This window comes from Bison bison, unplaced genomic scaffold (assembly GCF_000754665.1).
Source record: "Bison bison bison isolate TAMUID 2011002044 unplaced genomic scaffold, Bison_UMD1.0 scf7180017864103, whole genome shotgun sequence".
Lineage (NCBI taxonomy): Eukaryota > Metazoa > Chordata > Mammalia > Artiodactyla > Bovidae > Bison > Bison bison.
The window spans coordinates 457862-468293 of NW_011494675.1; the positions used below are offsets into that span (position 1 = coordinate 457862).

Here is a 10432-nt window from a genome sequence, read left to right on the forward strand (position 1 = left end):
CCATCTGTGCCTTAGCACAGGAGACTTTATATCCCCTTTCTGCCAAGAAGTTTAGAACCTGAATTGCATGTTGTTGGGCACTTTTCTCATCTGGAGAGCAGATTAGTAGGTCATCTACATATTGTAATATTTTCCCATTAGGTCCCAGGTCCAGATCTAGGAGATCCCGGCTAAGGGCCTGTCCAAACAGGTGGGGGCTATCTCTGAACCCCTGAGGTAATACTGTCCAAGTCATCTGTTGGTGTTTTTCTCCTGGGGCTTCCCACTCAAAGGCAAAAAGGTATTGGGATTCTTTAGCCAGTGGTATGCAAAAAAATGCATCTTTGAGATCCAAAACAGTAAACCACTTGGCACTGGGTGGGATTTCTCCCAAGATTACATAGGGATTGAGTACTGTGGAATGGAGGGGGATTACAGCTTCATTTATGATCCGGAGAGCTTGAACCATTCACCAGGTTCCGTCTTTTTTCTTTACTGAGAGGATTGGGGTGTTACATGGCGAACTGGTAGGGACCAGTAGCCCGCAAGCAAGGAATTTATTTATTAAAGGCTGTAGTCCCTCCCGAGCCTCTCTTTTGAGAGGATATTGTTTCCGGTTAGGAAACTGAGTGGGATCTCAGAGGACAATGATGACCGGTTCAGCTTGGTGGGCTCGTCCAGGAATTCCCTGATCCCACACCTGGGGGTTAATTTTGTCTTCCCATAGGTTTTGGTCCTTCTCTATTGAAGGTGTAATGGGTTCTTCAGTAGTAACCAGGAGCTGTAGAGCTCTAGGGGCTGAAAAACTTCCCATCACAAGGGTGGTCCCCAGTTTAGTGAGTATATCTCTTCCCAATAAGGGGGTAGGACACTCAGGGACCACCAGAAACTGGTGGGAAAATATTTGTCCATCCCAGCAACAAAGAAGTGCTCGGGTGAATCTTTTAGTAGTTGCTTTTCCTGTAGCACCCAAAATGGTACAGGTTTGGGAGGAGAAGGCTCCGGAGTAGGAGATCAAGACAGAGTAGGTAGCTCCTGTGTCAACCAAGAAATTCTTGGACCTACCTGCCACATCCAGTTGCACCCTCGGCTCCAGCCCTGTGATGGTTATCTGTGACAGGCGGGCTGGCTGGAGTGGGCCGCTTCAGTCCTCTTGAACCATCGTGAGGGTAGGCTTGGTGCTTGACCTTGAGGCTCTTGGGTCCCGAGGACAGAGTGCCGCCCAATGTCCCAGTTGATGGCATTTGTGGCAAGCCGTTCTAGGAGACTTGTCATGGTTTGGACACTCTTTGGCCCAATGCCCCGCCTGTCTACAGATCAGGCATCTGTCTTGTGCCTTGTCCCTCAAGGACTCGGGGTTTGTCATAGGGCTTCTCTGGAGGGCGGCCAGCATCTGGGCATGCCTTGTCTCTTTCTTTCTCTCCTTCTCCTGGACCTTGGCCTCCCTCTCCTGTTCTCTGTTATAAAAGATATTGGTGGCTGTCTAGACCATCTCATCTAAAGAGGCAGCAGGGTCCTGCTGTTGTAGCTGCTGTAACTTAATTCTGATATCTGATGCACATTGGGACAGGAATTTGTCCTTTAAAATCACCCATCCCTCGTAAGAGTCTAAGTCCAGGTTGGTAAACTTTTGGAGTGCCTCCTTTAGCCTCTCCAGAAAGGCAGTGGGGTTCTCATTGGGCTCCTGAGTTATTGCTGAGACCCGGGCATAGCTAATTACTTTTTGTTGGGCTTCTTTCGGTCCTGCCTTCACACAGATTAGAAAATTATCTCTTTCCCAGATGTGCTCAGGGTCATTATAATTCCAATTAGGATCAGACGAGGGGACTGCAGTTTCCCCTACTGGGTATCTATCACTGGACATGTGGAGCCTTGTTGCATACCTCCGGGCTTCCTTTAAGACCCTGGTATGTTCAGGATCAGATAAAGTTTGACTAAATATGACCATGATGTCTTTCCACATCAAGTCAAAGGCCAAGGTAATATGTTGGAATGTATCTATATATTTGCCTGGGTCATCTGTATAACTTCCCAGGTCTTGTTTGATCTGCCTTAGTTCTAAGAGGAAGAAGGGCTTATGGACCCAGGTTGGTCCGAATTCTCCTCCAGTTTCAACTAAGGGACGTACTCGAGCTGGCTTTTGTGGAGGAGGTGCTCCCGGATATGGGGGCACGTTTGGGTACGAGGAAGGAGCACCAGACAACTCGGGAGCTGTGGGAGGTGAGCCTTCACGAGGGGGTACTCTGAGGCTTGAGACTAGCAAGAGGGGGAGGCCCAATACCCCTCGCCGCCCCAGTTCAGCAGGAAGTAGCCAGAAAGACCTCGACGCCCCTATTCCCAAAGAATTGGGCCTCCCATCTCTTGAGGGGGGAATGTTAGGTAGGTAGCATAGGGAAAAGGAGTCCTTTTGGTGGTGGCTAAAAGAAAAGGAAGGTCAAAGGGAGGTCCAAGGACCAGAGTGAAGACTTCAGGCAGAACAAACAGCACTCCTGGCTAAGCCCAATTTGCATAGGGCAGGCCCAGGTGGAGGAAAAAAATATATAAAAGGAGGAGCCAAAGCGCTCTCTCATGGACCCTCTCTCTCCCGCGTACGTGCGCTCTTCTCTCTCTCTCTCTTTTTCTCTCTCTCTCTCACTCTCCTGCTATCTTCTAAATAAAATAGAGCTGTAACACTGATTTGCCTAAGAGCTGTAGCACTGTTTGTCCAAGACCCAAGAGCTGTGACGCGCCGAGGGCTTTAATGTCCGTTGCTCCAAATCTTTGTTGTGACGAGACAAAGAACCAAGGAACATACACTCGCGTGACACTTTGATATCTCTAATTTTCTTGAAGAGATCTCTGGTCTTCCCATTCAATTGTTTTCGTCTGGTTTTTGCCCTGTTTATTTAAAAAGGCCTTCTTACCTCTTCTTGTTGTTCTCTGGAACTCTTTGTTCATTTGGGTATATCTTTCCCCTTCTCCTTTGCTTTTCACTTCTTTTCTTTCCCCTTCTCCCTTGCCTTTCACTTCTTTTTTCTCAGCTATTTGTAGAGCCTCCTCAGACATCCACTCTGCCTTCTTGCATATCTTTTTCTTTGGTCACCACCTCCTCTACAGTGTCATGAACCTCTATGCATAGGTCTTCAGGCACTCTGTCTGTCCGATCTAGTCCCTTGAATCTGTTTGTCACCTCCACTGTATAGTCATAGGGAATTTGACTTAGCTCCTACCTGAATGCCCTGATGGTTTTCCCTACTTTCTTCAATTTAGGCCTGAATTTTGCAATAAGGAGCTCATGATCTGAGCCACAGTCAGCTCTTTTTGCTGAGCTTCTCCATCTTTGGCAGCAAAGAACATGATCAGTCTGATTTCAGTATTGACCATCTGGTGATGTCCATGTGTAGAGTGGTTGTTTACTATGACCAGTGTGTTCTCTTGACAGAACTGTTAGCCTTTGCACTGCTTAATTTTGTACTCCGAGGCCAAACTTGCATGTTGTGGGTATCTCTTAACTTCCTACTTTTGTAGGAATCTTTTGATGAATCTTTTTTGGTGTTCTAGTATGTGTTGTAGGTCTTCATAAAACCGATCAGCTTCAGCTTCTCTGGCATCAGTGGTTAGGGCATAGACCCATTCCAGTATTCTTGCCTAGAGAATCCTATGGACAGAGGAGCCTGGCAGGGTATAGTTCATAGCATCGAAAGGACATGACTGAAGTGGCTTAATACACACTGTGTTGTTGAATGGTTTGCCTTGCGAACGGGGATTGCAGCCAAGTACTGCCTTTCTGACTCTTGTTGACTATGAGGGCTACTCCATTTCTTCTAAGAGATTCTTACCCACAATAATAGATATAATAGTCATCTGGATTATTATAAAAGTTGCCCATTCCTGTCCTTAGTTCACTGATTCCTAAGATGTTGATGTTCATTCATCTCCTGCTTGACCACAGCCAATTTACCGTGATTCATGGACCTAACATTCCAGGTTCTTATGCAGTTTTGTTCTTTACGACATCAGACTTTACTTTCACCACCAGATACATCCACAACTGACTGTTGTTTCCGCTTTGGCCTAGCCACTTCATTCTTACTTGAAGTGAAGTGAAGTGAGCTCGCTCAGTCGTGTCCAATTCTTCATTCTTACTTGAAGTGAAGTGAAGTGAGCTCGCTCAGTCGTGTCCAACTCTTTGTGACTGTAGCCCATCAGGCTCTTCCATCCATGGGATTCTCCAGGCAAGAATACTAGAGTGGGTTGCCATTTCCTTCTCCAGGGGAACTTCCCGACCCAGGGATTGAACCCGGGTCTCCCACATTGCAGGCAGGTGCTTTACCCTCTGAGCCACCAGGGAAGCCCTCCAGTGGCATATTGGACACCTTCCAACTGGGGTGGGGAGACTCATATTGTGTTGAAATATCTTTTTGCCTTTTCATAGTGTCCATGGGGTTCTCGATGTAAGAATGTTAGACTGGGCTGCCATTTCCTTCTCCAGTGGACCACATTTTGTCGGCACTCTTCACTATGACCAGACTGTCTTGGGTACTACTAATGAAGAGTACATGATGAATTCAGAGCCCAAACTTGACTTTGGATAGGTTACTAGTGCCCTTGCTTCAAAATTTATTAATGAATAGTTATTTATTTTTAAAAAGTCACCTGGTTTATTTTTTAGCAAGTCCATTGTTTTGATTGGTGAGGCAGAGGCTAGAGTAACCCGTACAGTCATGATTTGGAAAAGTAATATATTTGTTACTATTAGGGATTTTTTCCCATGGTGGCTCAGACAGTAAAGCGTCTGCCTGCAATGTGGGAGACCCAGGTTCGATTCCTGGGTCGGGAAGATCCCCAGAGAAGCAAATGGCAATCCACTCCAGCACTCTTGCCTGGAAAATGCCATGGACGGAGGAGCCTGATAGACTACAATCCATGGGGTCACAAAGAGTTGGACACGACTGAGCAACTTCACTTTCACTTTCATTAGGGATTTTTTCCCATGTGAAAAGTATGTAGAGGTAACCTCTTTCTTTGATTCAGATTTTAAAATTATAAAAGGAACTTAGTGTAAAATCACTGCAGACCTGTATTTGGAAGTGAAATATTTTATGATTAGGAAGTAAAGAGGCTTATATTCACTTGTCTTTTATTCAGTAGCTGTTAACACATTTATCTTTGAACTTCAAATTTGTTATCACAAGCATTTGAAAGTTTATATGAGTTTATATGCTATTTGCCAGATTTTCGCTAAAATGAATTTATTTGGGAACTTTAAATACAAAGGATCTCTTTGTGCTTTTTTTTTCTTTGAAACACAGATCCAACCACTGAAAAAAGGTTTTCCTCATTTCTTTAAAAAGAAAGTATAAAAACTTCTGAAGTAATTTTTTTGTGTCAATTTCTTTTGAGATCATGAAAATTAGGATTTTATTTTAGGTGTAGAAATGATCTTTGTAATTAATCATGATGGTTTATTAAAATCTTTAACCCTATTAAATATTTCATGCTAGGTGTTGAAGTACTGTTGTGAAGTAATATGCTATAAAGACTAGGTATCTCTTCAAATTGGGTATTTAAGTTTAATCTTTAGTTTGTAGTCTTTCACATACCAATTTTACTTTCTTCCATTGACTTTTGATTTATTACAGATTCAGTTACAAAGTATTCATTTCTGTTTTTCTTTATTAGTGCACTCTTTTTTCAGTAAAATTTGTTAGAGCAGTTGTAGGTTTATAGACAGAGAGGGGCAGAGCAGAGTTCTTCCTGTGTGCTCTCTCTTCTTACAGCCTCTGCTATTTTCAACATTTTACATTAGTGTGGTGTATTTGTTATAGATTCTGAGCCAGTATTGATACATTATTATTAACTGAAGACCATAGTATTTATTATAGTTTGCTCTTTGTGTTGTATATTCTGTGAGTTTTGACAATGTATAATGACATGTATCCACCATTGTCCTCAAAGGCACAGGTTCTTTTCTCAGCCCTGTCTAGTCTACTGATAAGCTCATCAAGGACATTCTTCATTTTTCTTATAGTGTTTTTGTTTTCTAGCATTTCTTTTTGATTTTTTTCTTAGACATTTCCATCTCTCTGTTTACATTACACATCTATTCTTTCATGCTGTCTACTTTATCCAGTAGAGCCCTGAGCATATTTATCATGATAGTGAAAGTTAAAGTGTTAGTCACTCAGTCGTGTCCAACTCTTGAGACTACATGGACTGTAGCTCACCAGGCTCCTCTGTCCATGGAATTGTCCAGGCAAGAATACTAGAGTAGGTTGCCATTTCCTTCTCCAGGTGATCTTCCCAACCCAGGGATTGAACCCAGGTCTCTTGAATTACAGGCAGACTCTTTACCATCTGAGCCACCAGGGAAACCCTGAATTTATCATAGTTGTTAAATTGTGTTTTAAGTTCCCAGTTTGATAAATGCAGCATCCCTGCCATATCTGGTTCCGATGCTTGGTCTGTCTCTTCAAGTTGTGTCTTTTGCCTTTTGGAATGCCTCATAATTCTTCTCTTGATAGCCATTTGTGACGTACCCAGTGAACTGCTATAAACAGGCCTTTAGAGATCTGGCAGTGAGATGTGGGGAAAGAACCCTTCTATATATGACTAGAAGGGTTTGTTAGTGAGCTTTTGGCTCTGGACTAAGCTTCACAAGTGTTTCTCTGGTTTCTTTCTCCCTCCTAGGTGGAACTGGTTGGGCAGAGTGGGCTGGAGTTGGGTGTTTCTCTAACTTCAGTCAGTTAGGCTCTGGTTAACTGGATTCTCCTGAGGGCAGATCTTGTTAATGTAACAGATCAGAATGAGCACAGGCCTTAGCAGGCAGCCATTGCTGTTGTCATTATTCCCCACCCTGTTACTAGGCAACAGGTCTTACTCAGCCATTGGTTGGTGCCACCTCACTGCCCCCTCCCCACCCCAAGCAACCAACTGTCCTGCCCAGCTATTGGTCAGCAGCACAGTGGGCCCTGCCCACAAGGAACTGTCAATGAGGGACCATTAGGGAAGCGATTCAGCCAGGTTCAGTGGTGTGGTGGTCATCAGGTGAAGAGTGAGGTAAGAGACAGATTCAGGCCTTCTCCTGGAGGCCCTCTAGCTTACCCAGCCTTGGGCCAACAGGTGAGCAGGTGGGCCCAGGGAGCAACCTGGACACTCTGTCCTGCAGGGCTCCAGAGCCCTCACTCAGCCCCTCCACGCCGAGGCCCAGGCCTTAAGGCAGCAGTGAACCCGTCTGTGACCTAATAGCAGTGTCCGTTTGTCTGGGTCACAGTCTGTGAGACCTGGTCTCCCCTACTTGGGCAGCCTGAGGACACTGAGGGCCAGATGGGTTGGATGCCCGGCTCCCTCAGGGGTGACAGGTGGGCAGTGTGTGGGGAACCTGGCCCTGAGGAGCTGTAGCTGAGCTCTGCCTCCTCTTAGCCATGATTGTGACCTCAGATGGTGAAAGTTGTGCTTTGGGACTTTGCTCTCGTCAGGACAGAGTAACATTATTCTGTTAACAATAAACAAATAACATTCGTTTGGTAGACATTTACAGGAAAATTGTTACCTGACAATGACCTGACCTCAAGAGCAAAGGATCTGACACCAAGAAGTTTGCAACAACTAACTACCCATCCCTCAGTTTTTGCTTTTAAAGGGGCTTGCTAAAAGCTTTCAGTAACTTTGTGGTTCTTAGGGTGTGAGCCACCCATCTCCCTGTATGAATCTGTAATAAACCTTTCTTTGTTCCAAACTCTTAATGTTTTAGTATTGATAGGTGTCTCTGTGCATCAGACACACAGACTTAGCGATTCGGTAACATTAAGAACACAATACATTGGGTATTTCAAAATCGTTTCATTTCTCCTCTCCGTACAGAAGCTACAGGTGGTTCTTGTCTCACATTTACTGTGGAAACGTTTGAGCTTCTGGAGGAAATCTCCCGGTGTTGTAGAATCCCCCTGTGACTGGGTCCCCATGGTGTTTTTAATGCTTAAATTTCCACACTGAGATTTTCCTACACTTGCACCAGTTCCCATACGGTTTCCACTTGTGAGTCTCTGCTCCAATCAACTGCACTTCCCTGTATTCTCCTTTTGATATCTTCAGTCTTAGGGACATGGTTTGCCCTGTGTTTTCTACAAGGGAAGCCAACTATTCATTTTTATGGTATGTTAAAACATGTACTTGAATCTTCTTTAAAAAAACCTTTGAAATAAATTGCTAGTAGAATACAATTAATTGTAAAGACCTAGAAAATACCTACAATTCCTGGCAGATTTTTACTTTAGAACATAGGTATCACAATACAGTAGGAGCTGAATTATCGGACCTTTACCATTTACCATGTGCATGTGTGCATGCTCAGTTGTTATCTGACTCTTTGCGATCCCTTTGACTGTATATAGCCCAGCCAGGCTCCTCTGTCCATGGAATTTTCCAGGCAAGAATACTGGAGTGGGTTGCCATTTCTTTTATAGATGCTTATTTATAAGCTATTAAGGTATTTAATTCTCACAGCATTCTTTCTTATGTAAAGTATTTTTATTATCCCCATTTTACAGTTGAGGAAGCCAAGACTTAAAGAAATTACAAAACATGCCCAGGGTTTTACAAGCTAGCAAATGGCAGAGCTGGGATTTGAAAACCACATTTCCTTGTGAGTTCACACTTTAAAATGAGAGCTGGGTGTGGAGGAAAGGATACTTTGTAAATGATTATTTATTTATTTACTTTTAAGTTTTTAAGTTACTGGTTGTGTTAATAGTCCTCTCTTCCCCTTTGGAGGAATGAGTATATTTGTGAAATCAAAGAAAGGTGTTTTTTTGTTTGGGTGTTTTTTTTTTTTTGGTTTTTTAAGAATTGTTAATCTCGCTGGTTTCTGGAATGGAGGTGAGGATATAAAATAGTATATAACTTGATCCCCAAATAAGTTGCTTACATAGTATTCAGAGCTATCTATGAAAGTAAAAGTGTTCAGTTCAGTTAAGTCGCTCAGTCGTGTCCGACTCTTTGCGACCCCATGAATCGCAGCACGCCAGGCCTCCCTGTCCATCACCAACGCCCGGACTTCACTCAGACTCATGTCCATCGAGTCAGTGATGCCATCCAGCCATCTCATCCTCTGTCGTCCCCTTCTCCTCCTGCCCCCAATCCCTCCCAGCATCAGAGTCTTTTCCAATGAGTCAACTCTTCACATGAGGTGGCCAAAGTACTGGAGTTTCAGCTTTAGCATCATTCCTTCCAAAGAAATCCCAGGGCTGATCTCCTTCAGAATGGACTGGTTGGATCTCCTTGCAGTCCAAAGGACAGTCACTCCATTTTATCTGACTCTTTCAACCCCATAGACTATAGCCCGCCAGGCTCCTCTGTCCATGGGGTTCTCCAGGCAAGATTGCATTGCAGTCAGACTCTTTACCATCTGAGTCACCAGGATAGCCCAGAGCTATCTATATCATAAACTAATTCTGTTGTTTTAAATAATGGTCTTATATTCAGACTGATGAGCTTTTAAGATGTGTTTGTTTAGTCTTTAGTTTTTAAATAAAGCAGCTTCCTCTCCTTACATCATTATGTTCTAAAGCCCTCTGATATTTTACATAATACATTCAAATGTGTAATACATCATGCTGTTCATCTGATTTTACAAAAGGTTTTACAAATTTCAATACTGATAGTCTTATTAACACATAAGGAATAGATGTTTAACTCTAAAATACTCCCTAGTGGCAACAGGACTGGAAAAGATCAGTTTTCATTCCAATCCCAAAGAAAGGCAATGCCAAAGAATGCTCAAACTACTGCACAATTGCACTCATCTCACACGCTAGTAAAGTAATGCTAAAAATTTTCCAAGCCAGGCTTCAGCAATATGTGAAGCATGAACTTGCAGATGTTCAAGCTGGTTTTAGAAAAGGCAGAGGAACCAGAGATCAAATTGCCAACATCCACTGGATCATGGAAAAAGCAAGAGAGTTCCAGAAAAACGTCTATTTCTGCTTTCTTGATTATGCCAAAGCCTTTGACTGTGTGTATCACAATAAACTGTGGAAAATTCTGAAAGAATACCAGACACTGTATATTGTCACCCTGCTTATTTAACTTCTATGCAGAGTACATCATGAGAAACGCTGGGCTGGAAGAAACACAATCTGGAATCAAGATTGCCAGGAGAAATATCAGTAACCTCAGATATGCAGATGACATCACCCTTATGGGAGAAAGTGAAGAGGAACTAAAAAGCCTCTTGATGAAAGTGAAAGAGGAGAGTCAATACGTTGGCTTAAAGCTCGACATGCAGAAAACGAAGATCATGGCATCTGGTCCCATCACTTCATGAGAAATAGATGGGGAAACAGTAGAAACAGTGTCAGACTTTGTTTTTTGGGGGGCCCCAAAATCACTGCAGATGGTGACTGCAGCCATGAAATTAAAAGACGCTTACTCCTTGGAAGGAAAGAACTTGAGTGGGGTGCCATTGCCATCTCTG

The 10432-nt window shown here is 43.4% G+C and overlaps 1 protein-coding gene across 3 annotated transcripts in view; it reads left to right on the plus strand.

Annotated features, from left to right (window-relative positions):
- The window catches only part of KLHL2 (kelch-like family member 2), a 164774-nt gene that overhangs the window by 121093 nt on the left and 33249 nt on the right, over nt 1-10432 (plus strand). The gene's annotated exons all lie outside the window — the stretch shown is intronic.